The sequence below is a fragment of the Lissotriton helveticus genome, chromosome 3_1 (genome assembly GCF_964261635.1).
Source record: "Lissotriton helveticus chromosome 3_1, aLisHel1.1, whole genome shotgun sequence".
Taxonomy (NCBI): Eukaryota; Metazoa; Chordata; class Amphibia; order Caudata; family Salamandridae; genus Lissotriton; species Lissotriton helveticus.
Genome location: NC_136061.1, coordinates 284,549,976 through 284,575,910, shown reverse-complemented (window position 1 = coordinate 284,575,910; position 25,935 = coordinate 284,549,976). Strand labels below are relative to the sequence as shown.

Sequence of the window (25,935 nt, the reverse complement as noted above, 5' to 3'; positions counted from 1 at the left end):
GAATCCAAAGCTGTTAAGGTGGTCCATTTCCCTACAGGGTATGGACTTTACAGTGGAACACCGCCCTGGTACAGAAGACGCCAACGCTGATGGTCTGTCCAGATTTTTCCGCCTTAGTGATGAGAGCTCCCAGGAGTTAGGGTAGTTCTCCCCACATTTCAGCTGGAGGGGACACGTGTTAGACCTGGTACCATTGGCGTGGGTCTTCCTTCCATTTTGTCTGTTGCCTCGTGTGTTTTTGCTGGTGTTAGATGCTTTGTGCACAGTGCCAGTGCCACAGTGCGAATGCTCCCTACTGTAAATTGATGTATTGATTAGTGGTTCCATGATTGGATGTTTGGTTTACTTGTCAGACCCTAGTACAGTGCACTGAGTGTACCCAGGGCATGTAAATCCAAATGTTGCTAGTGGGCTTGCAGCACTGGTTGTGCCACCCACAGAAGCGGCCTTGTAAAACATGTCTAAGGTCTGCCATTGCAGAGCCTGCGTGCAGTCTGGTACTGTCATGCTGACTGGGCAAGTGCACCCACTTGCCAGTCCCTAAACCTTCCCTTGACTTCATATTAGTCACCCCTATGGTAGGCCTACGGGCAGGGTGCGTTGTAAGTATAAGGAAGGACAAGCCCTGATGTGTGTGGCATGTCCTAATAGTGAATAACAGCCATTTTCGTTTTTCACTATTGCAAGGCTACCTGTTCTCAATAGGCCAGAATGGGCTGCTAGATTATTACATGTTTATAATCCTAGCAGACACAGAGAACATGGTAGAAATTCGAGTTTAGTATGCCTGGACTCAGAGTAATAAAATACATCTTTTAGTGACGTTTATTTAAATATTCTGGGTTTGCAAATACCACTTTTAGAAAGTAGGTATTTGCTTGCCAAACAATTTAAGCCTGCCTCTGCGAGGTTGTGTATTCCTTCGTCTGGTTTTGTGAGTGACAGGGCTGGGGGATTCCAAGAGACAGGCTGAGGGAGCCCGGTGGTGAATAAGGAGATCTGCATCTAGATGGGAGGGAGGAGTTGCACCTAGGACCTGAATAGGACTGTGCCCGCCCCCCACAGTGCTGGCTCCACCCCCTGTGGTGCATCTGATGTCTCTGCCCTGCACACTGAAAGAAGAGAAGGAAGACTGTCAACAAAGTGCTCCAGGACGGTACTTGCCTTCCACAATGCTGGCTCCACCTCCTGTGGGGCGTCTGATGTGCCTGCCCTGCGCTGTGAAAGGGAAGGAGAAGTCTGGTAAACAGAGTGCTTCAGAACTGGCTCGAACTAGGCACAGGCCCCTCTCCCCTCAGAGAACAAAGGATTTTGGGGTATAAGTATTGGGACCCTGATCCCATGAAATTAGATCACTACTGGACTTACAAGACAAAACCTCTGCTGAGAAGAAGGAACCTGAAGAAACTGAGGAGAGACTATTCCCAAGCTGAAGTGCTCCTTGGGGGATTGGCCTGCAGTGGTTGCCTGACTGCCAAAGAGAGGAGAAAGAACTTTGTGGACTTTTTTTCAACTTGTGCAAAGATCTCCAAGGGCTTGGAAGAGAGCTTGCCCCCTGACTGAAGTCCCAGGACCAGTGGACTTCACCAGCCTTTGTGAATTGCTGCTGGAAACAAGTGGCTACAGAGGCAGGGAGCTGTGACCGACTCTCACGACCGGCCCGGTGTCCTGTAGGCACCTCATCAAGCTACGTCCACCTCGAACAACGCAAGCTCTGCGCACACCGACTCCGTCCTGACGCCGTCAACGAGCCGTAGCCTGCCCCGCGACTGGAAGGACACTGTGACGTGCAACGCCTCGCTACACCGAATCAAACTGGTCTGACCGGCGCGGTTACTGCTGCTAATTTCGAGTCCTGTGCCCGCACCGGAGTCGGGCACCGCCTCGCATGCTTTGCGACGCACCACCCGACTCCTACCGCTGTCCGGACTGATCCACGCCAGCTCCCGAACTGCGGCTCGTTCGCCGCACCGCAAACTGCAAGCACCGCATCGAAGCACCGTCTCGCCCTGCAACGCAAGCCTTGGATCCACCTACTCTGTCAACGGGCCGCTGCCTGCACCACATCGAGGGACAACGCGTCCTGCAACGCTTCCTTTCTGCACCGCAACGATAACCCGAACCGGCTCGCACGTCCGTGCCGGTTGCCCCAAGTAAAAGGTACTGTGACTGAGTCTGTCGACCATTAAGTGGGCCCGTACCGACGCGGTCCGCTGGATTTGCTAGACTCTGTTAGTTTCAACGACGCTGTAGTCCGCTCGGACTACCGACTCGCACAGAACTTTGATTTAAGCCTTTTTAACCAGAACTCTTGAAAGCTAATAGTACTGTGGATTCCTTTTGTCGTTTATTGGTCTTGTGCTAACTCTCTATAAAGTATAACTTATTGTTTATATAAAACCTGTGTGATGTCCATTTGTAGTGTTGTCACTGGGTTACTGTATGTGGTCATAAATGCTTAACTTACACCGCCTCTGAAATAAGCCTTGACTGCTGGCGCCACGCCACCTAGAGGGTGAGCAGGGATTATTTTGGGAGTGCAATCCCCCTTGCTCTGAGTAGAGGAGAGGGTCCCTATTTGTCACAAGTACCTACCTGTGCCAACTAGAGACCCCCGATTCTAACAACCATTCTCATCTATTTGTGCTGCAGGCGCTGAACCTGTAGCATCGATGCCTTAAGCCCACCATATACTGCCTGTTGTTTGGCAGTAGTCTGAGACCCAGAAGCCTGCCATATGTGGCGACGCCTAATGTTATGCAGAGTGAAGCGCTACTATTGGGACCTGATAGTTGGCTGCATGGTTGGATTCGGTGGCTGTATGGCATCCTCCCCTTCTGGTGATACTGGCGGTGGGGAAAAGGACACACTGCTGGAGTGGCCATGAGATGTAGCGGGCAGGCTATCAATTACTACTGTCTGTTCTTCCTTCAACCGTGCATGTTCTTCACCCTCCTCTGTTGGGCCTTCAATGTCTTCCCCAGGTGCATCTAATTGCATAATGGAGATACCATTAAAAACGTTACATGTGAAACGCATTCTTATTAGTTGTATAAAATTATCTACAATTCTCTGACAGCGACTACACTGTTTCTGTCTATGAATACAATTCCCATAGTGCATCATGTTGAATATTTTGGACATTGAAGGATCCCATCCAGATCTGTCTAAATTTATTTTACATGCATGTGGACACCAAATTCATGTCCAGAAATGTTGTCATAATTAAAGTGTAGCACTTACTTTGCGAGGGTACAGGTGCAGATGTGTCCAGGGTGGTAAATCCAACTCCAGGCTCTGGCCCCAGGGTGGTCCCCACCATTGCCTCCAGTGTCGTGGATGGGGGTGCAGTAGAGGGTCCGCCTCCTGTCTCAAAGAATTCACACCTTTGTGCAGGAACGGTCATCGGACATCGTACCACCTATTGTGAATCTTTTGAAGTATTTGTTGAGTATACATGACAGTTCTATTAATATCTCTAATATGTGCAATAGGCTTCAATCTGTTTTCGCCCTTCTCAGGCTGAGCCAACAACCTGCCTGCTCTACCTCCCTCCCTATGGTTCAAACCAAGAAGCTCCCTATATGTTAGAAAATGCCGTCTTTCTGATAGGTCAGCATTTCTTCCTTTCAATCAACAGACAGGAATTTCACCTGTGGACTACGTGATAGTTCATTTTCCAATGTGGACACAGACGTTTCTAGTGTCGTTAATTCCCTCTCAAGTGTTTTCGTAACTCCCTCCACTTGACCTAAGCAGTGTCCCCACACCACCATTTTAGAGGCCTCCCATGCACTTTCTACTCCAGGTGTTGTGTGGTGATTCAGAGTATAGTATTCCCTAATCATATCTGCTGGAGGGTCTCGGAAGGCAAGGCCATTTAGGTGTGGAATGTGGAGTCTCCACGTGGAGATCAGTGCAAGTCTCCTACCCCACTTGAGGGCCATAAAGAGGGGATTTTGGTCAGAAAATGTGTGGCCAAGGTAATCCATGAAGATGGTTCCTGAGATGTATTTTTGTGATTTTTGTACAGGACAGACCTAGCCAAGAGGCAGCGGGTGTACATCTAAGGGATTTTGATTGAAAGCACATTGTGATCAAAGCACATCACTATTTGGTTTGTCGCCCCAAGGGGCTACATAAAAGGTATTCTTGGCTCACTTTACTATGAGTAGGTGTTTACTTCAAAAACCCCACAACAGATGCTTTACTTGGAACTCTTTCTTGAAATTGACAATGGAGCCTAATGATTGTACACGTATATCGCCTGCCCGACTTCTCCCTCTTACATAGATGGGGTGATGCATTATTTTACTTATTTATTGGGATAACTGAATAACGCAGATTGGCTCGCAGATTGGCAAAAGTGTCTTTTGCCTAGTGGGACTTCCATTTTTTATGCTAATAATCCATCCCTTGAGCATTAGAGTCAGAATATGTTGCCTCGCAAACCTCTTTGGTCACTTTACTTCATAGTTTTCATTCTGTCACAAGCACTCATACTCGGTCTGGTTTCTATACACTAGACTCTACTGTATAGGACAAACACAGTTATATCAGGATGTCGTGGTCAGACTATTGTCTGCATAAAAAGCCTCTCCTAAATATTGTTTACAAAGTTATTGTCCCATTGGACTTAGTAATAGTAAATCTACACCAAATTGTATGGCATTTTTGTAAAACAATATTTAGGACACCTTATTTATGTCAGACAATATTTCTGACTACAATATTCTGAAGTTCAACCAGAAACACTGTTCAGCTGTTCCAGACATGTACACCAGCTCAAGCGCACAAACAAAGAGGTGGAGTCAGGTAGCATCCAGTCTTAAGCCTGAGCTGATTATATTATATTCACATAAGGGAACTTAATATCCACGTTTTTCAACAAATCTGTACAAGCGAAAGCCACCCAAGCACCACATCCGGTATCAAAAGATGCTCAACCAGCAAGTCTTGCCTCTGGTACTGATAGTGACATGAGGTGATTGTAAGTGCCTAAGACTTCAGACTCAATAACATCCCCACTGTGGAGTTAACACCATTTGAGGTCCTAGTAAGAGATCCCCACAGCAACAAGAAAATCTTCAGGAATCTAAATTGTGTACTGGATCAATGAAGGCTGGGAGAAGATGGTCTTTCATTTGCAGTGTAGAACGTTAACCTAGTTCGCCCTCTTCAAAAGCGATTTCCATTCCTGTCATTGCATTTGCAAAAACGTGAGCCTGCACAGAGATGCAAACTGAATATCAAATGTCCGCACCTCTGAAGAAGTCCTTAAAAGGGATGAAACTGATTAACTGACCCAAGCGGGGCAATAGAGCAGTATGCTCCAGGTTCAGACAATAAATAAGTATTTGAAACTACATCAACTTTCAATTTTGCCTCGATAAAAAAAAAAAATTCTCTATGGGGTGTGTGCGCGCACACAGTGATAGTAACTGCAAGTGTGTATAGTCAGATAGCAAAAGCTTGTAATTTTAACTAGGAGGACTACGCACAGAAAATTGATTTACTGAGTGTTTTCTCTAATGCAGAAATGCATGTTTGTTTTATTGTAGAACATAGAAAAAATAAATGTATTATGTGTGCACAACACATTAAATCCACTGTAGGTTTACTTATACATACAGGCAATCACATTTGTATTGATTTATGGATTTTGCTATTTCAATGTTTGTCTTAAAAAGAGGATCAAATAGACCTCGTTGGTCACAGAGCTTATGTTTAGTTTCTCTGGACAAGAAACTGCTAAATCTCAGACAAGCCTCACAGTTAATAAAACGTGTACTTCCTGAGTGGGATTTTAAGGATATCTTCGACTACCTCATCTGCTTCATCACTTTAGTTATCTATCAAGCCAGTCCATGAATATTCTTGCTATGATATATGAACTATCCTTTTGTCAGTTCATTTGGGTAGTTACGTAGTTGAGCGTATATATGTGTTTCAGTTTATGTAGAAGGTTGAGTGGGTACTAGCTCTGCTGGGCTCAAGGTGGCAACGAGGTAGTAGGGTATAATGGGGAGAAATAAGAGAATGAGATCAGACTGTGAAGATTGAAAAGCAAATCTCAGTGCCCCCATGGTTTGTTCAGCAGCATTTGAACAAGAACAGATAAATGCCGACCACCCATCTGCATAAACAAGCAATACACTTTACCTAAGGAAATAGAAGGCATGTAGTGTTGCAGTGTATGTCTAAAAAGCATGATTAGCCGTGCTGGATACCTAAAAACGACATACTTAATTTCACTGGTAATGATTAAGAGGATCCATAGCGGGATATGTATTGTGACATTTGTGAACCTATAAAAATAAAACAATTACAGCATTTTGAACAAGGTTCTATCGCAGTAAAGTATAACCTGGTCGTCCAGGATATGGCAAGTGGCGTTAACCCCTTCGGGGCTAATGACGAGCTGGGCTCGTCATCGCGCTTACCTGTCCTGCGCGGATGACAAGGCCAGCTCGTCATCAGCCCCACCCTCGGGGGAAGCGCTGGCGCTCCCTCCGAGGCTCTCTGATCTTCGTGTTTGCAATGGGGGCGGCAGCGGAAGAGCTTCCGCTGCCGCCCCCGCCCCCCCCCCCCCATGGTAATCCCTGATGACGTCAGCGCGCACAGCGCGCGCTGACATCATCAGGGATTCCCAGCGCTCAGGAAGCCATTTGCTTCCTGAGCGCCGGAGAAGAAGGTAGGTGTTCTGGACTTCGGCGGGGGTTTGGGGCAGCGAAGAGGCATCAAGGGAGAGGAAAGAGATTTTCCTTTCCCCTGATGTCTCTTTGCAGGGCATTTCTGCCTCACGATCGCGCACAGCGTCGCGATTGTGCGGCGGAAATGCCCCCACTAGACACCAGGGATATCATTTTAGTTTTTAGGAAGTGACCCCTTGGGCAAGGGTCGCTTCCAGGCTGGCTGGCAATATGTTTTCGTTTTTCTGCCCCCCCCTGGGGGGAAATCGGCCCGTTTTTTCGGCCGTTTTGCCCCCAGGGGGGGCAGAAATTCCCCACTAGCACCAGGGATATTGATTATAGCCAAGATGGCGGCCATTGATTTTGTTTACGTTTTTCTGTCCCCCCTGGGGGCAAATCGGCCCGTTTTTTTTTTGCCGTTTTGCCACCAGGGGGGGACAGAAAATGCCCACTAGACACCAGGGATGTAATTTTAGTTTTTAGGAAGCGACCCCTTGGGCAAGGGTCGCTTCCAGGCGGGGTCTGAGTATGTTTTCGTTTTTCTGCCCCCCCTGGGGGGAAATCGGCCCGTTTTTCGGCCGTTTTGCCCCCAGGGGGGGCAGAAATTACCCACTAGAACCAGGGATTTTTGTTGGGGCAATGTGTTTGTTTTGGGAAGCGACCCCTTGGGTAAGGGTCGCTTCCAGGTGGACATGATTGTGTTGTTGTTTTTCTGTCCACCCTGGGGGCAAATTGGCCTGTTTTTTTTGCCGTTTTGCCCCCAGGGGGGGCGGAAAATGGCCACTAACACAAAGTTTTTAGGAAGCGACCCCTTGGGCATGTTTGCTGGTGGTGTGTGTGGGGAGTGGTACTTGGCTGGATGGTGTGCGTGGAGCGGTGCTTGGCTGGCGGTGTGTGTGGAGTGGTGCTTGGCTGTCGGTGTGCGCTGAGTGGTGTTTGGCTGGCGGTGTGCGTGGAGGGGTACTTGGCTATCTATGCACGGAGTGGTGCTTGGCTGGCGGTGTGTGTGGAGTGGCGCTTGGCTGGTGGTGTGTGTAGAGTGGTACTTGGCTGTCTGTGCACGGAGTGGTGCTTGGCTGGCGGTGTGTGTGGAGTGGCGCTTGGCTGGTGGTGTGCGTGGAGTGCTACTTTGCTGTCTGTGCACAGAGTGCTGCTTGGCTGGTGGTGTGTGTGGAGTGGCGCTTGGCTGGTGGTGTGCGTGGAGTGCTACTTTGCTGTCTGTGCACGGAGTGCTGCTTGGCTGGCGGTGTGTGTGGAGTGGCGCTTGGCTGGTGGTGTGCGTGGAGTGCTACTTTGCTGTGTGCACGGAGAGCTGCTTGGCTGGCGGTGTGTGTGGAGTGGCGCTTGGCTGGTGGTCTGCGTGGAGTGCTACTTTGCTGTCTGTGCACGGAGTGCTGCTTGGCTGGCGGTGTGTGTGGAGTGGCGCTTGGCTGGCGGTGTGTGTGGAGTGGCGCTTGGCTGGATGGTGCTTGGCTGGCGGTGAGTGGTGCTTGGCTGGTGGTGCTTGTGGAGTGGCGCTTGGCAGGTGGTGTGCGTGGAGTGCTACTTTGCTGTCTGTGCACGGAGTGGTGCTTGGCTGGCGGTGTGTGTGGAGTGGTGCTTGGCTGGCGGTGTGTGTGGAGTGGTGCTTGGCTGGCGGTGTGTGTGGAGTGGTGCTTGGCTGGCGGTGTGTGTGGAATGGTGCTTGGCTGGCAGTGTGTGTGGAGTGGCGCTTGGCTGGTGGTGTTTGTGGAGTGGTACATGGCTGGAGGGTGTGCGTGGAGCGGTGTTTAGCTGTCTGTGCACGGAGTGGTGCTTGGCTGGCGGTGTGCGTGGAGAGGCGCTTGGCTGGTGGTGTGCGCTGAGTGTTTGGCTGGCGGTGTGCATGGTCTGGTGCTTGGCTGGTGGTGTGGGTGGACTGGCGCTCGGCTGGCGGTGTGTGAGTAGTTACTTTCTGTTGGTCACTGCACACACTGCTTGTTGAGTGACACTCCACGCAGTCCATCAATTTGTGTAGTTCCAGTGTCAGAAATGTGGGCGTGTGAAAGTGATGGGCCCTTGAATGGCGCTGTTTGCTGGTGTGAGTGTTGAAATGTGATGGGTCCGCGGCTGGCGGTGTGAATGTTTTGAATGTGTCACACGTACGAAAGGTGTATGAATGGCCTGTAAAGAGGTTGGTGCCTTGACGTGGCTTTACAGCTCACGAGCTGTGAGTCAGTGGTTCAGTTTATCATACTTGCAATTATACACAGTGTATTTCATTTTTGTGAAATTACTTGCGTATACAATTGTATGTACTGAATCATCACTCACCCTCGTGCCAAATCCAACCAGTATGTGTGTGTGCTTGCGGATTAGATGGGTGTGCAGTAATAATTGTTTTTTTTCTCTTTCTGCATTAGGGTGTACCTTGTCCCTTATTGTGATTGTTGTAATGTGTTGCTTTTATTCCAGATGGTGTCAGTGGTCTTGTTTGTATCAGGTATGAAAGGTGCGTGAATGGCCTGTAAAACGGTTGGTGCCTTGTCGTGGCTTTACAGCTCACGAGTTGCGAGTCACTGGTTCGGTTTTTATGCATTTATTTATTGACAGAGCATTTCATTTTTTTGAAATATCTTGTTAATAAAATTTTATATACTGAACCATCACTCGCCCTCGTGCCAAATCCAACCTGTATGTGTGTGTCTTTGAGGAATAGATAGCCGTGCTTGAATGTTTGACTTTTGAGTAACTCTGTTAAGGTGAGGTACCCTTTTACTCGGGAGAACAAGGGGAACGCTGGGTGGTAGGACATTTTTGCCGGCACGGCGATCCCACGGCAACATTTTTGGAAAAGTGCTATTTTTACCTAATTAAGGTTTGCAAGGAGTTCTGGGTAGGAAAACATTGGTGGACCCACGCATGCCATACCTCCCTGGACTCCCCCGGGTGTCTACTTTTCAGAAATGTGTGGGTTTGGTAGGTTTCCCTAGATGGCTGTCTCGCACGGGGCCAGAAACCCAGGTAACCCCTCTTGCAAAAGCTGGAGAATTCATGTCCACCAGCTTTTGCAAGAGGGGTTACCCGGGTTTTTGGCCCCGTGCGAGACAGCCATCTAGGGAAACCTACCAAACCCACACATTTCTGAAAAGTAGACACCCGGGGGCTTCCAAGGAGGTATGGCTTGCGTGGATCCTCCAACGTTCCTTTACCCAGAATCCCTTGCAAACCTCATTTTTTGCTTGGAAAAAATCATTTTTTTTCACACGTTTTAGTGTGGGAAAGCGTGGCATCACTGGGCTCACACAAATTACCTCCCACCCAGCGTTCCCCAAGGTCTCCCGATAAAAATGGTACCTCACTTGCGTGGTTAGGCATAGCGGCTGCTTTAGGAAAAGGCCCAATTCATACTGTGGAGACGAAAACATTACCTTTAGCCAAATAATCTTATTTTTTGAGGGGGTCACCTGAGTTTTTGGCCCGGGGCTTGGCAGGCATCTTTGGAAACTACCAAACCCAAACAGTTCTGAGAACTAGACACCCGGGGGAGTCCAGGGTGGTATGGCATGCGTGGGTCCCCCAATGTTTTCCTACCCAGAAACCCCTGCAAACCTGAAATTTTGGTCCAAAAACCAACTTTTCCATACTTTTTTGGGTGGGATCTCGCTGCCGGAACAAATGTCCTACCACCCAGCGTTTCCCTTGTTCTCCCGAGTAAAATGATACCTCACTTGTGTGGGTGGGCCAAAGGCAAGTGACTTAGGCTGGGGTGCTTAATTTGTAAAACGTAAATATGAGTAAAAACTACCTTTTTCAAAATTCATTTTTGGGGTGTTCTGCTTTGGGGCACCCACACAAGTGAGGTATCCTTTTATTCGGGAGAACAAGGGGAACGCAGGGTGGTACGACTTTTTTGCCGGCACGGCGATCCCACGCCAAAAAGTTTGGAAAAGTGCAATTTTTACCTAATTTTAAGGCTTGCAGAGAGTTCTGGGTAGGAAAACATTGGGGGACCCATGCATGCCATACCTCCCTGGACTCCCCCGGGTGTCTAGTTTTCAGAACTGTTTGGGTTTGCTACTTTGCAAAGAATACCACCGAGCCCCGGGCCACAAATTCAGATCCCCCCACCCCCAAAATCAAGGTAGTTTTGCAATAAGGTAATGTAAATTCACCACCGTACGATTTGAACCGTTTCCTGTTGCAGCCACTATGTCTACCCACGCAAGTGAGGTACCGTTTTTTTCGGGAGACCTGGGGGCACGCTGGGTGAGTGGAAATTTGTTGATCCACGCAGATTCCAGAACTTTCCACCACAGAAATGTGAGGAAAATGTGTTTTTTTGGTCACATTTTTATGTTTTCAAGGGATTCTGGGTAACAAAACCTGGGGGTAGGCAGACGAGTCACCCCATCCTGAATTCCCCTGGGTGTCTAGTTTTCAAAAATGTATAGGTTTGCTAGGTTTCCCTAGGTGCTGGCAGAGCTACGGCGCAAAAACAAAAGGTAGTCTTTTTGTCCGAATCGTGCTAAATTTCACTGGGAAATTGAGGTGCGACCATGCTGCGTTTTGCGCTGTTTTATGTCGCAGCCACTATGCCTACCCACGCAAGTGAGGTACCATTTTTTTCGGGAGACCTGGGGGCACGCTGGGTGGGTGGAAATGTGTTGATCCACGCAGATTCCAGAACTTTCCACCACAGAAATGTGAGGAAAATGTGTTTTTTTGGTCAAATTTTTATGTTTGTAAGGGATTCTGGGTAACAAAACCTGGGGGTAGGCAGACGAGTCACCCCATCCTGAATTGCCCTGGGTGTCTAGTTTTCAGAAATGTATAGGTTTGCTAGTTTTCCCTAGGTGCTGGCAGAGCTACGGCGTAAAAACAAAAGGTAGTCTTTTTGTCCGAATCGTGCTAAATTTCACTGGGAAATTGAGGTGCGACCATGCTGCGTTTTGCGCGGTTTCATGTCGCAGCCACTATGCCTACCCACGCAAGTGAGGTACCATTTTTTTCAGGAGACCTGGGGGCACGCTGGGTGGGTGGAAATTTGTTGATCCACGCAGATTCCAGAACTTTCCACCACAGAAATGTGAGGAAAATGTGTTTTTTTGGTCAAATTTTTATGTTTGTAAGGGATTCTGGGTAACAAAACCTGGGGGTAGGCAGACGAGTCACCCCATCCTGAATTGCCCTGGGTGTCTAGTTTTCAGAAATGTATAGGTTTGCTAGGTTTCCCTAGGTGCTGGCAGAGCTACGGCGTAAAAACAAAAGGTAGTCTTTTTGTCCGAATCGTGCTAAATTTCACTGGGAAATTGAGGTGCGACCATGCTGCGTTTTGCGCGGTTTCATGTCGCAGCCACTATGCCTACCCACGCAAGTGAGGTACCATTTTTTTCGGGAAACCTGGGGGCACGCTGGGTGGGTGGAAATTTGTTGATCCACGCAGATTCCAGAACTTTCCACCACAGAAATGTGAGGAAAATGTGTTTTTTTGGTCAAATGTTTATGTTTGTAAGGGATTCTGGGTAACAAAACCTGGGGGTAGGCAGACGAGTCACCCCATCCTGAATTGCCCTGGGTGTCTAGTTTTCAGAAATGTATAGGTTTGCTAGGTTTCCCTAGGTGCTGGCAGAGCTACGGCGCAAAAACAAAAGGTAGTCTTTTTGTCCGAATCGTGCAAAATTTCACTGGGAAATTGAGGTGCGACCATGCTGCGTTTTGCGCTGTTTCATGTCGCAGCCACTATGCCTACCCACGCAAGTGAGGTACCATTTATTTCGGGAGACCTGGGGGCACGCTGGGTGGATGGAAATTTGTTGATCCACGCAGATTCCAGAACTTTCAACCACAGAAATGTGAGGAAAATGTGTTTTTTTGGTCAAATTTTTTTGTTTGAAAGGGATTCTGGGTAACAAAACCTGGGGGTAGGCAGACGAGTCACCCCATCCTGAATTGCCCTGGGTGTCTAGTTTTCAGAAATGTATAGGTTTGCTAGGTTTCCCTAGGTGCTGGCAGAGCTACGGCGCAAAAACAAAAGGTAGTCTTTTTGTCTGAATCGTGCTAAATTTCACTGGGAAATTGAGGTGCGACCATGCTGCGTTTTGCGCTGTTTCATGTCGCAGCCACTATGCCTACCCACGCAAGTGAGGTACCATTTTTTTCGGGAGACCTGGGGGCACACTGGATGGATGGAAATTTGTTGATCCACGCAGATTCCAGAACTTTCCACCACAGAAATGTGAGGAAAATGTGTTTTGTTGGTCAAATTTTTCTGTTTGAAAGGGATTCTGGGTAACAAAACCTGGGGGTAGGCAGACGAGTCACCCCATCCTGAATTGCCCTGGGTGTCTAGTTTTCAGAAATGTATAGGTTTGCTAGGTTTCCCTAGGTGCTGGCAGAGCTACGGCGCAAAAACAAAAGGTAGTCTTTTTGTCCAAATCGTGCAAAATTTCACTGGGAAATTGAGATGCGACCATGCTGCGTTTTGCGCTGTTTCATGTCGCAGCCACTATGCCTACCCACGCAAGTGGGGTACCATTTTTTTCGGGAGACCTGGGGGCACACTGGGTGGATGGAAATTTGTTGATCCACGCAGATTCCAGAACTTTCCACCACAGAAATGTGAGGAAAATGTGTTTTTTTGGTCAAATTGTTTTGTTTGAAAGGGATTCTGGGTAACAAAACCTGGGGGTAGGCAGACGAGTCACCCCATCCTGAATTGCCCTGGGTGTCTAGTTTTCAGAAATGTATAGGTTTGCTAGGTTTCCCTAGGTGCTGGCAGAGCTACGGCGCAAAAACAAAAGGTAGTCTTTTTGTCCGAATCGTGCAAAATTTCACTGGGAAATTGAGGTGCGACCATGCTGCGTTTTGCGCTGTTTCATGTCGCAGCCACTATGCCTACCCACGCAAGTGAGGTACAATTTTTTTCGGGAGACCTGGGGGCACGCTGGGTGGGTGGAAATTTGTTGATCCACGCAGATTCCAGAACTTTCCACCACAGAAATGTGAGGAAAATGTGTTTTTTTGGTCAAATTTTTATGTTTGAAAGGGATTCTGGGTAACAAAACCTGGGGGTAGGCAGACGAGTCACCCCATCCTGAATTGCCCTGGGTGTCTAGTTTTCTAAAATGTATAGGGTTGCTAGGTTTCCCTAGGTGCTGGCAGAGCTACGGCGCAAAAAGAAAAGGTAGTCTTTTTGTCCGAATCGTGCTAAATTTCACTGGGAAATTGAGGTGCGACCATGCTGCGTTTTGCGCTGTTTCATGTCGCAGCCACTATGCCTACCCACGCAAGTGAGGTACCATTTTTTTGGGGAGACCTGGGGGCACGCTGGGTGGGTGGAAATTTGTTGATCCACGCAGATTCCAGAACTTTCCACCACAGAAATGTGAGGAAAATGTGTTTTTTTTGTCAATTTTTTATGTTTGAAAGGGATTCTGGGTAACAAAACCTGGGGGTAGGCAGACGAGTCACCCCATCCTGAATTGCCCTGGGTGTCTAGTTTTCAGAAATGTATAGGTTTGCTAGGTTTCCCTAGGTGCTGGCAGAGCTACGGCGCAAAAACAAAAGGTAGTCTTTTTGTCCAAATCGTGCAAAATTTCACTGGGAAATTGAGATGCGACCATGCTGCGTTTTGCGCTGTTTCATGTCGCAGCCACTATGCCTACCCACGCAAGTGGGGTACCATTCTTTTCGGGAGACCTGGGGGCACACTGGGTGGATGGAAATTTGTTGATCCACGCAGATTCCAGAACTTTCCACCACAGAAATGTGAGGAAAATGTGTTTTTTTGGTCAAATATTTATGTTTGCAAGGGATTCTGGGTAACAAAACCTGGGGGTAGGCAGACGAGTCACCCCATCCTGAATTGCCCTGGGTGTCTAGTTTTCATAAATGTATAGGTTTGCTAGGTTTTCCTAGGTGCTGGTTGAGCTACGGCTCAAAAACAAAAGGTAGTCTCTTTGTCCAAAGAGCTTAAGATTTCACTGGGAAATTGAGGAGCGACCACGTTGCATTTTGTGCCGTTTCCCGTCGTAGGCACAAGGCCGACCCACACAAGTGAGGTACCATTTTTTTCGGGAGACCTGGGGGCACGCTGGGTGGGTGGAAATTTGTTGATCCACGCAGATTCCAGAACTTTCCACCACAGAAATGTGAGGAAAATGTGTTTTTTTTGTCAAAATCTGAGCTTTGCAAGGGATTCTGGGTAACAAAACCTGGTGGTAGGCAGTCGAGTCATCCCATCCTGAATTCCCCTGGGTGTCTACTTTTCAAAAATGTATAGGTTTGCTAGGTTTCCCTAGGTGCCGGAAGAACTAGGGTGCAAAAACTACAGGTAGGCACTTTGCCAAAAAAGGGTCAATTTGTAACTGCAAAATTTAGGTGTGACCACGTTGCATTTTGCGCCGTTTCCTGTCGCAGGCACAAGGCCGACCCACACAAGTGAGGTACCGTTTTTATCGGGACACTTGGGGTAATTCAGATTTGTAAATCAACTGTTATTACCAATTGAGCTTTCTTGCATTTCTCCCTTTGAATGAAAGATATTGTGTAGAAAAAAAAACTTTATGAAAAATGACCAATAATTCTCATGCTAGTATGAGTATTCCCAACTTTGAAAATGTGCAATTATATACTGTTTCTGAACTCTATAATTTGTACCCAATTCATACATACATAGGTGTCTTTCATACAGATTATTCCATGTGTACATTTTCCAAGACAAAGTGCACTATACCCAGTAAATGAAAAAAAAACATTGCAAGTTGCTGCTCAGTTTTTGGATCTGGGTTCGTCGGGTTCTTGGTGAAACTACAAGTCCCATATATCCCCATAACCAGGAAGGTCTAACGGATGTAACGGTATATTGCTTTCCAAGAGCTGTCAAAATTAGAGAAAGTTATAGGTGAAAACGTTGAGACAAAAGGCTGTTGTTTTCAACAAATTTTCAAATATTCCAATATCTAACTGTTAGTTTCTATAACGAAACCTTCATGGATTTAGACAAATGACCCCTTTCTGAATTCAGAATTGTGTCTATTTTTCGAAAATGTAAAGCTTTCCAGGATCCATTATTGCTTTCAAACTCATTTCTACCATTAACTGGAAGGAGGTGGAAAGCTCTAAAAATAGCAGAAATAGGCTATGTCCCAGAAAAATGCCAAAACTGAGTGAAAAATTTCGGTTCTCTGACAAAACACTGTCATTCCCTAAAAGCTGAGAAAATGGAGAATTCAGCCCCACAAACCCTTTTTTGATACCATTTTCAGGGAAAAAGCCAGAGGCTTTCATTTGCAGCCCGTTTTTCCCATTTTTCTGAAAAAAACAAAAAAAACACTATATTTTGGTTAATTTCTGGGACCCCTCCAAGGGAATCCACAAACCCTGGGCGCCTTTAGAATCCCCATGATGTTGGAAGAAAAGGACGCACATTTGGCGCGGATCCCTTATGTGGTCAAAAAGTTACAAGGACCTAAGCGCGCACTACCCCAAAACACCAAAAAAGCCTTAGCACAGGAGGGGGAAAAGGCCTAGCAGCGAAGGGGTTAATAGTCACTATATGTTTCTTTATTTAAATGCATATGTAGTATTTAACAGCGAAAGACACAAGGGGACAAGAAGTCATCACACTTAGAACACAAAAACAACATAAAATTCATAAAGAATTGTGTGATGAAAGCCTACTGTCTAACAATTGTATCATAATTCATTCAAGTATGAAAGGAGTGAAAGATTGTAATATGCCAACTGTTATTCCTTTCATAAGCATAATTTTCCTATTGACAGCATATATAATGTTGATTAATTGAGGAGCAGCTAGTGAGAGTGGTTGACTATGATTGGTAACGTGTTCATTATCTATTGTTGTGACAAACTTGGCTATTAACCTTCATGTGTTCAATGTAGATGATTGGTAATGATGTTGCTGTGCATGGGGTGCTTCCTCTTTTGCTGATCTCGTGGTAAAAAGGTCGACAATGAATGTTTCATTAATATAACTCATGTAAATGACATTATAGTTAATTGATGAACCGGGAAGGGTGTGTTTGTCAACGTTTCGACCCCGTGCACGTAAAGGGTTCTCATTCGGACCAAGTCATCTGACCCTTCAGCCACTATGTGATTTTGATTGTGCCTCTGACAACAATTCCGTAGTAATATTATTAATATTCAATACTCTGTATAAAACGAATGTCAGTATTTCGTTAGCAAGAGGCACCCGAACAATCCATGAGCCGTACGCGCATCCCCTGCAGTATTAGCCGCCCTGCATGCTGTACTCGTAGACAAGGCTCCGAGGATGACTTCATGTATATGTATTTGTAAATATTGTTTCACTTTTGAGCACTGCGTCGTCTACATCTTGCATAGGGAAAAGTCTGTTACACAAAGACAGCTAAGGCCGTCACTTTCTGACTGTCCCACTTAGGTAGAAGGACGTCAGCTGCACAGGCGGTGCAAAGCTGGAATGCCCTCCAGTTGGAAATGTATCTACTAGAAGGCCACTATTCTTTGCACGGGCTCTGAAAGCATGGCTCTTCACACGGTTCCATCTGAGGTTACTCTAGACCCGCAGGTGTGTTGCCAATGTAAGCAAGACGTTGTATGTTGCTTCCTACCTCCATGACACCCTTCCTCAAACAAAGACCTCCATTAAATAGCATATAATAATTTAACATACTTCAAAGTGACGAAAATCTAGCTATCCATTCATTTCTCTAGCCAGTTGCCAACTGGGTCCAAAGTCTTTTAAAAAAGTAAGCACTTGTCCATCTACCCAGCCACCGCTTTCAGCATATGTGTTCAGTTATGTGTTGTGTTATGTTACGATATGCCCTGTCATTTCATGGCATAGTCAATCAATCAGTCAATCAAAATATCTATATTTGGCCAATAATCGTAAACCATAAAAGCACAAAATAAACCATTCTTCCACTGCAACAAAAAGATAAAAACATTTAAAGTAGATAAATTGTGTCAACACTTCTTTAAAACCTTTCACCGTCACCATAAACTATTCAAAGTCGTTTAAAACCCATTGGCATAGTATAGCACATATGCTATGTTAATTGATATGATAATGCCATGCTGACATAGTAGCCTAGGGCATCCGATTCTGCCAGGCTAGGTTGATGATGGGATCAAGAATTATTGTTGAACACCTCGATTTGTCAGGTACTGTAAACTGGTATCTTTTATCAATATCACCTAAACTACGCATTGCTTAAGAACTAGGAAATGATTTAATTTGGTGTATGTTTTTCCCACCTCTTCGGCTCCCACAGTATGTCTCATTCGAGACAAACAAAGGATGGAATGAGCTAGGGATGGTGTCAGTCTAATATGTAAATCATATTCTCGTGGGAGGGCACATGTTTTTCTGCATGAATCTATAAGCATTGTGTTCGTTAGCAACTAGATACAAGAGCATTGGTTTCCTCCACAGTCAAGGTTCCCATAATTGATATAAGATTCCATGTCCACTTCACTCCATGTCATCATGGACATAGGTTCTCATTTAGAGGTTGGCAGACCAGGTACTCTGGCACAAACGTAGCAGAGTACCCTGTCTACCAAAGTGATGTTCTGCCGCTCTGTTTAGAGTCGGGTTGAACATCATAACATCATGGCTCCCTCGGTGGAAACCTTGCGCCGAGAGTCTGTTGGTGTAAGTGCCTCAATCCATCTGCTAAACTTTCTGATGTACTTTTTTTCTATTTGGGACCACCAGAGGAAAAAATACACCCATTCCCTAGGAGGAAACTCCCATAGGTGTCAGGGTTGTTTTTTTTTAATTTTATTTTTTTTAAGCAAACTCCTGCTTTGAGAGTTTGTTTTTTGTAAACCAAAAAAAGTTTGTTGAGTGGCCACATTAAACACGGCAATACTGGTTTCTTTGAAAGCATTGAGATCTCTAAATATGGTGGGCGCAAGTCCAGCCAGGGCAGCAAAGGCATTACCTTTGCTCCCCAGCGCACGGCGGCCCACCTGTTAATCTCTAAGTGAGGGCCATAGTTTCCTGCCCTGGGCTTTTATGGGTCAACCTGTTGCATTCTGGGTGCTGCAGTCTTGGTTTCTTTCATTGTACCCTTTAGAGGGGCACACCTGATCACAATGATTAGTGGGTGCAACTTTCAGGACCATAAACAGGACCTGGAATGCCATGGGATGAGGTGGTCACCCTAGGAAACTATGCCAGAAACAAAATAACATCCCCTTAACTAATCCAGCATTAATGCTAACAGCATAGAAAACCTCAGCTTGGCATGTTTCTCCTTTGGTATATGTGTCCTAGTCAAAGCCGTCTTCTGTTGCTGTGGTTTTCCTACTTCAAATTGGGAATCCTTGTGTTACAAACTAACAAGGTGAATTGGTGCAGGATCTGAGACTGGTAGCCAGCCGTTCCTTGGACTTATCCGTGTAGATTGCACGATATTTAGCCTGCCGGATCTGGGTGTCTGGGATGAAACCTCTGCTCTTTGGGGTGCTGTCTTAAGGCAACCCCAGGCCCTGGAGGGATGCGGGCAACATCATGCTGTGGTGATATTTGAATTAGCAACAGTCCGTAGAATAGTAAAATACATTGGCAAAAATGGGCGAGAGGCTCCTTTTCATCATGTGATATGAACGACAATTTATTTTTAGGTGAAGGCCCAAAGGTTAATGCTACAAATTGATAATGTTACTTTGTATTGTTGTCTGAACAATGTGAAAATATTTTATGTGTGAGTGGTCTCTATATTATCAAACAAAGCCACTTATTCAGTCAGTGCAAAGAAATGTTAAGGCATAAAATGTTACTTTGTATTGTTGTCTGAACAATGTGAAAATATTTTATGTGTGAGTGGTCTCTATATTATCAAACAAAGCCACTTATTCAGTCAGTGCCAAGAACTGTTAAGGCATGCATAAGGTAATAAATTTGGGAACGCCTGTCAAATGTCGCACAAGTGGATATTGTTATATGTTTTCTTAAACTTTTTTGTTAGTACCACTGATATAAAAGTAAGCCCTAAATAACTTCACTAAATGTGAATCTGACAGTGGTGTTTCAGAAATGTTATTTACTTTACACTGGGCACAGAGTAATCAAACCCTTTCAATTTAAACATGGACGTGAGACTCTCAACCATGTCTACATAGCAGTACATTGTGGGCAGCGGAATTGGTTTTTCTCAATTAAACTGCGGTTATGTCAATGTGTGTGTGTGTTTTCAATTAGTTTAAATATGTAATTGCATTATATTGCATCCAGGCTGCTTTCAACAAACTAGCTTGGAAAAAAACTGTAAGTGGCCCAGAGTAGTAGATAACTCCTGAAATAAAATCAATACAAATGCAGTCCACTAGAAAGGTACAGAGGCTGTTGTAGAAAATCAACACATTTTAAACACGCATTGTTTTTACTTATTTGTAATTTTTTTAACAAAACCTGTTTAGAATGTAACAGGCGAAACGTTTTAAAACAAATAGGAACGGAGTCATTCTTGGACTCTGCACAGAAACCCCAGATAACATATTTCCCGGACTTCTTTTCTAAGGAAAAGGGCTTTATAGAGGTTTCAAATAATGTATTCCATTTGTACTTCCCCATACATAGGAGCTTTAAATAAATTGAAAGTGTGTGTGAGCACAAGTGCCTAAAGATTGGTACAGAGGCATGCTTTATATCTTCTGTTAATGATATTTATAATTTGTATGACAAACTTACAGGATACACAGAAGCTGAAGTCTCACTTCTCTATATTTTTATATAAGGAACAAAATGCAGTTGTTTTAAGCTACATATTTCACGGGGAGGAATTCAATAGGATCTTGTATATATAACAGTAGGACTTTTGGGGCACAGTTGTGACAAATCCATGAGGTTGTGGGCCTTTATATGGCAAGCGGTATATTGCATGGCAACAATATCTTATCCAACACATCGCCTTATCACTACGTTGCAAACTAAATACGTAATTACTATTCTATATTCCACCTGTATTTGGTTCTAAAGGCAAGTATAGGCAGAGTTAAGAATGATAATTTTATACAATATTATTGTAGGTCGATATTGTTGACTTCGATATAGTGGCATACAATAATTCAGGCACCAGCATGTGATGAAGAGCAGGTGGGAGCATGAAAAGTGGACAATATTACAAATCCCTCCACACTGTTTCTTATATGTGTACATAACGCTGGGTGATAAAGTGGTTGTCTGGAATCACACATTTCTTTGCCAAGAATCCAGGTTTCCAAGTTGCAAGGGCGACCACTTCGCCACTAGACGACATCCCCTCCATTATTTTAGAAAAGTTGGTTCATAGGTCATTTCCTGCCTTATTTCCAGTCCTTCGGGGTGATTAAACCTTCATTTATAGTGCAATTAAAGCTACTCCTGATGTCCATGTCAGGCCGGAGTGAAATATTAGTCAAACATTAGGAGCCTTAGACAAAAACATGAATATATGGAAAGTGCAATTCTGTTTCAGCATCATTGAAAGTGGTCCGCCTAAACTCAAGACGAAGCTTTGGTGCTTTTTAGACTGAGGATAGTCAGCTCACAAGAGTGCAGATGGTCTGTTGAACACTGCAGCAACAGATTTCCACCGCTAACGTATTGTAGGGTATGTTGTTCATATATACACTCAAGGAAGACTCGTATCCTAAGCACGGATGTTCGGGCAACACCATGAAACATGCTGTAGTTTCATAACCTACACACTTAATGGTGTTCAAAATTTAAATGAATTATTGTGCCGTGATTTACAGATATTACATCATTCCAGTGAGTTATGGACTTCGACCAATGGTTAGCCTGAGTATTATTTCTCTTAAATAATGTGGAGTATGTATTGTAATTGGATTTATACAGAGCTTACCACCCCTGAGGAGGCACTGAAGTGCTTTGCGCTACTTCGTAGCCCAAAGATAGTGGTTAACCCAGTGGTTATTAATTAATGTTATTCGATTTTTGGCTGTTGTGTTAGCCTTGTGTTAACTGGAGCATTACCTCCAGTTTCTGGTGGTGGGTAAGGTTATCAGGAGGTAGGTGTAATTATTAGAATGAGTTCCCATAAGTGTATTATGGTCCAGTAATTCGTGGTGAGCTTGGGTTTATTTACTGTGCCACCAGAACCGCTCGGCATCATAGGAGCATACATGCATAAACAGGTAATAATAAAACTGGATGTCTGTATGTTTACTCACACACACATGCACACATTTATATTTGGAAAAATGCATCCCGAAGTGACATCTTCAAGTACCATTTGTCAGCTACTTCCAATAACTGTTTCGTGTCCATTTGTTCAGTTGTGATAGATTTCTTAATCCTTTGGCGGGCAGAAACCCGCGAGTTCCACACGACAAAAAAAATCCATCCAGAAGGCAATAATAATATTAATAATTAGGTTGTTGACATTGGAAGTTGCTGGAATATTTTAGTTATTGTAATAGCATGAACTAGTATCCGTAGCATTGTTTTTTTTATTGTTGTTGTTGTTCTTCTGGTAAAACATGTCACTGAACATCCCCTGTAACAGTTTGTTCTGAAGCGAGGATTCTGCACCCTATCCCTAGCTGCGGATCAATTATACAGCTATATGGGAGTCATTTAAAATATTTCTTTGCAAACCATGAACTAACCGACAAACATCATGTATTTAATATGTACTCACCGGCAAAATCTCAATAATATGGTCGCTCCCGACTTTCGGAGAGCGGTTCTAATTATCCAATTGGAAACTGTTTGATTTCCAAACACAGCATTTGGGATTTTTTATTCTGCGTTACTGTCCTCTACAGAGCAGGTTTATCTGACATTAGAAAGGCAATTAATTGTGGATGTTTAGTGTGCAGATACACCATACCTCGGCATGTTTATCCACCTACCTTTGTGGTTGCTTATAGAAATAAGTTTAACTGTGTGTATGTTTGCACAAATAAACACATATATTAGCGAAACGAAGACGGTCTTTCAGTGAAAAGTGTATCAAAACTATAATTACACAATAGTCCGAAGTAGGCAAAGTACATTTACATATCACACGTTACGATATTTTATTTTGTATTGTTCATCAATGACACGGAATTAAAATGTGTGTTTCATTGGGTTGATGTATATCTATATAGATGTATTATCTATATATATATACATATATATGTATACACACACACACTCACACACATGCATCTATGCCACAAATCGAATCTATCTCGACATTACCTTTTTAGTTTTACATTGTTCTTTAGAAAGATCCCGCTGTTAGAAAATACTCTTTGCAGTGTTCATGTTTTTATATGTATACATAAACACATGCTAATGCACCGTGTTTACGGCACTCTTTGACTAAATCTGACACAGCACATTGTGGGTAACCGCGATGAGTGGCCTAATGGATGGATGAATGGCCGGATGGATGGGTTTGGGTGGATGGATGGGTGGGTGGATTTGGGTAAATGGGTGAAATGATGCCCACCTAAACATTCACAAAGACACACTGCGTTCTGACAGCAGTAGAGATGGCGCGCGAGCCGGTTGTAGGACACATACTCTTACCACAGTTAACGTGCAGGCAAATCCGCGCATTTCAGAAGTGAATGGAAAGGAAAGACTTGATCTACGTGCAGCAATAGGACAGCCTTTCAGAAAAAAGCTTCGCTCCGCATCTTACCGGTTGGAGCAGAGAGTGGCCTCCTCCGGTGCTCCCCGCTTCAGGCTTGCAGAGTGGCCTGGCTCCCCTGGCATGCCCCGAGTAGAGCGTGACAATGCTGGAGGGCCCCTGATCCCTGGTGAGGGGCCGAGAATGTCATTAGCTTTAACTTGGAAGGGGACTTTAATGCACCATGACTTCCAGGCCCTGTGATGCGCACACTGGGAGCAGGAACAGCTTGGAATGCAATATTACACCAGCAAAATAAAGAATAGATACAAATATCTACCACGAAGTAGAATGAATGGGACTGCAGCCGCAGCTCCGAGGAGAAACCTGTCCCAGCTCTGGCAAGAACCGGCCTCAGACTGCACGAGAAATAGATATGAGCTTTCTGATGACATGCATTAATGGGGCGATGGGAGGGGAGGAACCCGCATAAAACACACTAGACATCAGAGGGGAAGATCTGATAGGCGAAGGGCGCTATTAAAGCTATGTCCAATATTTATCTCCATCACAGAGCAATAGAAATAGAAAAAATACATACACTCTCATTATACATATATAGTCCATATATATATTTAAGTAAATATTCTTTGTTATTTAAATATATCTACAATATAGTGAGTGTTTTTACTATTTCTATTGTGTGTAAGTGTGTGTGTGTGTGTGTGTGTATAAATATATATATATATACATATATATATTTTTTTTTTCATGTATTTGGAATAAACTTGAGCTGAATATTTTCTTTGTTATTTAAGTTGTTTGTGTCCCAAAACGGATGTGTGTTAACCTTTAGGGTAAGAAAAATAGAATTTAACTTTCTAAAGTATTTTAAATATTACACGAGGTGGCACTTAGGTTGGCGGCTGAGATTGTTTTCAGTTTTGCATATTTCCTTTTGTCGGATCTCAAGCCCCCCCCCCCCCCCCCATAAACATAAAAAAAACAATAGAGTAGTCCCAACAAAGAGTGCTTTTTTGCAGAGTTGTGCATCGATTCTAAAGATGTTGGTTCCTAGCTACGTGAGATCCCCCCCCCCTCCGGTTTGAAGTGCCTGCGAAGGGAGAGATGGAAGTGAGATATATTTTGGGGTACGCTGTTTTGTTCCTCAGAAGTGTTGATGTGCAGACTGGGCATCAGAGACTGTGTAGCTCATACAGATTCAACCCGTTGTGTGGAGAGCATTGACTCCTCCTCAGCCATGGCTTCGGACCTGACCCTACTAAAGAGTCTAGGGATGAGGGCATGTGCCTGCGAGCTACGCCAGACTCATGAAGTTGAGGTGGGGGATAATTTGAGGGTGTGTGTGTCGTTTGCGGGGTCTCTTGGTCTAGCAAGGGGGGGCAATATCAGCCGTTGCTGCCTTCATCTCTCAAGATTGAGTCCCTCTTGGAAGTCCAGGAGGAGGCAACGTGTAGGCAGACGTTTGTGGAATCTGTCGGTGAGTTTATGTGCCGACTTGTGCTTTGCACTTACAAGCAGTAGTATTTTCAAACTTCCAACCCCATATTGCACGGTTAAAATGTGGTAACCCTAAATGATTCTTAATGATTCGCAGAAACAGCTACATCTCTGTAAATTACGGGGTTGAAACCACCGAAAGCCCAGATATCGCTTAGCAAATGACAGCATTGTTTACTAGAGTTTATGTTTTAATGTTGGAAAGTCCTTGCCTCTTTAAACAATATGCAGTCGATAACGTGGATTATGGTCCAGGAGAGCATTTTCGGGGTTCTGGTCATATATTCAAATCAGGTCGGACTGCAGCACACTGCTTAATTTGTACTGGTGGTTGGGGGTGGAGGGCACCGCGCTCATCCTTATAGGACATTACTTATTTTTATCAACAGACTTTGACCGAGAGCCAGTGAGAGACAGGAAGAGAAGGAACAAGGAAGAGACAGGCTGGGGAATAGTGGCAAGGGGAGAAAACAGTGACAAAGAAGAACCGATAGGAGTCAAATAAAGAGGCCGAAAGTTTTGGGGGGAACAAAGAGACACGAGGTGGAATCAACATCAAGAAGCATTGGTATTCATCAGTCCGGCTTTGTGCGGAGCTGTGGACAACTTCTAAAGAATTTTTTTTTTGGCTGGGGCCCTTCTTTTATTAATATGAGTAGCAGCGGTATTTGTATCCGTCTGGTTAGTAGTAGGAGCAGTCGAAATATTTTTTTTTTACAAATGGTCCACTGCTTCACCCACGTGGCTTACTGTGTTGTCTCCAGCCCCCACCAGAGGCGTCGCTGCACCAGCACTGTGCAAACGCGATCAGTACTGAGCAATTCAGTGTGTGTGGATGTGTGGATTGGGTGCGCCTTTTGTGCACGTTGACGTATGGGTGTGTGCATGTTAAGACTACATGTTTGTATATATGTGTGTGTGTTAATGTTCGTGTGTTTGCCTGTGTATGTATGTGAGTGCAGGAGCAGATTTCATTTTGGGGCATTTTGAATTCACCAGCAATGCACTCGAAGGAGAACATGGTAAGGATATAACGCATTAGCAGAGTTAGAAAAGGTGACTTTGTAGAGTTGGTAAACTGCATGTATTTGATGTGGCTATTTTGTATAGCGCTTCTTCACAACGCGCTCATCAGGGCGCCTCACAGAGCACCCCTGCAGTCCAGGATCAACCCA

At 44.9% G+C, this 25,935-nt stretch overlaps 1 protein-coding gene across 1 annotated transcript in view; it reads right to left on the bottom strand.

Moving 5' to 3' along the window:
* The window catches only part of TBX4 (T-box transcription factor 4), a 758,647-nt gene extending 735,027 nt beyond the window's left edge, over positions 1-23,620 (bottom strand). Inside the window, exon 1 of the mRNA XM_078679815.1 lies at positions 23,312-23,620. The gene's annotated coding sequence lies outside the window, so the exon portion shown is untranslated. The remainder of the gene's footprint in view (positions 1-23,311) is intronic.
* Between the last annotated feature and the right edge of the window lie 2,315 nt (positions 23,621-25,935).